The following is a 3,364-nucleotide window of genomic DNA, read 5'->3' as shown; positions in this document are numbered from 1 at the left end:
TTTTTCACATTGTAATTGTTTTGATCATAAATATTCAATTTTAAGAAGCAAATGTGCAGGAGAGTTTAGGAAGAATACTATCACCTATTCCCCTTTCCATATCAATGTGTTTAACCAGCTAGTTAGCATGCGACAGACTGTACCCAGACCTAAGGAAGTGGGGGAATTTCTTGGAAATTGTTCTTCACTAGCTGTTGCACTGTGGCGGTAGGGGTGATATGAAGTAGTTTCAAAATGTGGTTTTATTTTGTTTTACAGAACTGTTAAAAGATCCTTCTATCTGCCATTTTCACAATGTTGTTGTTGTGAAGTGCCATGGAGTCAGTTCCAACTCAGAGCTACCATATATGGGGTTTCCACAGAGTGGCTGGTGGGTTTGAACCGCAGACCTTGTTGTTAGTAGTCCAGTGCTGATCCTACAGCACCACACCAGACTCCATTCTTATGCTAAAGGTCAAGTAAATTCTCATAAGATATTCTCTGTATGCAGTGGTGGCCCCAAACAGTCCTCTTCTCCCTGCATACACACTGTCATGGAGTCAATGAAGTATGTAACAGCATCATGAAAAACTGTGAAATATTGTGAGAAGGACCAAAACAGGACAGAGAGACACAAAATGGGCACACGCTGTGGGAAAACTGGCGCTGACAGACTTGTTCAGTGCAGGGTTGCTTCAAATCTTCCATTTGTAAAAAAAAAAAATGCAATATCTGTGAAGCCCAATAAAATGAAGCATGCCTGTAGTAGAAAAGGGAGTTTCTGTTAAAAGGATACTGGTGGCTCTCAAAATGTCCTGGAAAACCTTCCCGTATTCATGAAGCTTCCATTCCATTGCCAGAGTTGGCTTCTATCTCATGGTAGGTAACCCTGTAGAATCAAGTAGTATCACCCCCTATGGTTTCCAAGGCTGTCATGTTTACAGCGGCAGACTGCCTCCTTTTCCTCCCATGGAGCGGGCTGGTGAGTTCAAATCACCACCTTTTAGGGTAGTAACTGAGTCCTGCACTCGGGGGTTCCTTAAGAGAGAAGCAGACAAATAATTGAATAAGTAAAATAGGGAGCTGGTCAGGTGGACATTCGTGCTGTGGAAGGTGAGTGGGACAGCTGGCCCACAGCATGCTCTGTGATACGGTCATCAAGATGTTGCCGGAGCTGGCGTTCTCAGTATATGTGTATATGAGGTGGGCACCATCCCTAGTTTGAATTGAAGAGACCCTGTCTCCATGCCCAACTAGTATGAGGTCATCTGCATCTTGTGTGCTGCAGGATAATGCACTGGACCATAAGGTTGGTTTGGATCTACAAGGTCAGCAGTTCAAACTCACCAGCCGCTCCTTGGAAACCCTATGCAGGATCGCTATGAGTCGGAACCAACTTGACGGCACTTAACAACATGAGGCAAAGGAGGGTTCTGGAACAACTGTTCTATGTCCATTGTGGAAACAGACTTCCTAGGCTCTAGTCTTTCTCATGGCACCCACAGCAGCAACTGGCCCCCTGTGTGCATACAGGGATCTGGGGGAAGTTTGATGGGAAAGAACCAGGTGTGCTGAAGGACCTCTATGGGAGGAAGTGTGTACAGGCACTACTGCCATGTGATACTCAGGCAGTGCTTCTAGGCCTTTATGATCCTGTCCCCATATTACTAAAAATCTTGTGCCCCTCCCTCCAATGTCTTTGTATTTAGTTTTAAGTTATATACACTTAATACTGAACCAATATAGTATACATTATAAAACACACAGAGAAATAAAAAAGATGCCATACAGATTACATAAATAATATTTTGAAAAAAAATTAATTTTACTTATTAACAGTAAAAAAAAAAAAAATTCCCAGTTTGCTCAGAATGTAAGGTTACTATTGCTTATTTTAGCAAAAACAATGTAATTCAGTATGTTTCATTTTGAAAATCTTGGTTTAACACATGGTTTTGGGTAACAAAGTCTCATCCGTGATAAACATTTTCAAACATCATTCTTCATTTTCTCCTTTTACAACATAAGTTCCTTTTATAAAGGCAGTTCATTTTTGCTGACAGCTAAAAGAAATCAGCTTTAACTCAAAGGGATCAATTAAATATGTTCATTCCTTTCAAAATATCAGCTCGGTAGGTAGCGTAGTGGTTACGAATCGGGCTGCGAACCTTAAGGTCAGCGGTTCGAAACTACCAGCCGCTCCGTGAGAGAAAGATGAGGCTTTCTACTCCCGTGAAGATTTACATCCTTGGAAACCCTGTTACAGGGTCGCTATGGGTCGGACCCGACTCGATGGCACTTAAAAACAAAAAGCTGTATTAGGGTTGTCAGAAAAACCACTATGAGTTGGAACTGACTTGATGGCACATAACAACAATAGGCATTTCAGGGGAGTCCTGGTGTCTGCTATAGGATAAGCTCTGGACCATAAGGTCAGTTTGAAACACAAGGTCGGTGGTTCAAACTGACGAGCACTCCTTGGAAACCCTATACAGGACGTTATGTGTCAGAAATGACTCAATGGCAATTTACATCAACAACAATATAGGCATTTCAAGCACAAAGAAATTGCATACAGGGAACTTAGATGTTGTTAACATTAAGAGATGTGCAGGAGTTAAGAGTCAAAGGAAGCTGCCACTAAATACCAGGTCTGTGTACCACCAAGCTACTGTCATCAGATCAGGAAAATGAGGGGAACCGTTGTTGGTCACAGCTGCCCAGTGTACAAGAGAGGTAGGCACTAAGATCGCTTAGAGGCCATGGCAGAGCTGCCAGTTTTCCATGGCTTAAGCATGCTGCCCAAGAAACAAATAACAACACCATTTCCTCCCATGTATGAAATCTCATGTAAATACAGTGGCAGAAAATCACATCCAGAACCTTGGAGGCAAGGGAGTCTGGGAAATGTGCTTTGTGTAATTCCAGTCCCTGTAATGCGGAGAGTAACAGTTAACAATGTGGGAATGAACATTGGTGTGTGCCACATGGTAGCACAATCCCAACAGCCACCTAGAAACCCTTGTCTTTCTTTGTAGAAGAATATGGGTCATTATTTTTTATGTTTGGCTTCCCTTCCTATCCAGCAAGATAATCAGCACGTCTGTGTGGTCTACAGGCTTTGCATGATGATGTCCCATCTGATTACACAGAGTTGTAGTTTCTGCTATATATATATTCCTCCCCCCTCCCCCCGTAAAATTTAGTGTATTTCAAGAATGTGCCCTAATATATTTTGGACAACTCTTCAGATCATCATCATTTCACAGTATCCTAAACTTTTGCTAATACTGTCATTCCAAAAACCGCCAGGACTCTGGAAATCACACAGTCCAGCCCCACAGCCCAGGAACCCAGTTAAAAATCGACAGGGTAGGTAAGAAGA

This window comes from Chrysochloris asiatica, unplaced genomic scaffold, assembly GCF_000296735.1.
Source record: "Chrysochloris asiatica unplaced genomic scaffold, ChrAsi1.0 scaffold00041, whole genome shotgun sequence".
Taxonomy (NCBI): Eukaryota; Metazoa; Chordata; class Mammalia; order Afrosoricida; family Chrysochloridae; genus Chrysochloris; species Chrysochloris asiatica.
Note: the sequence above shows the minus strand (reverse complement) of the source record.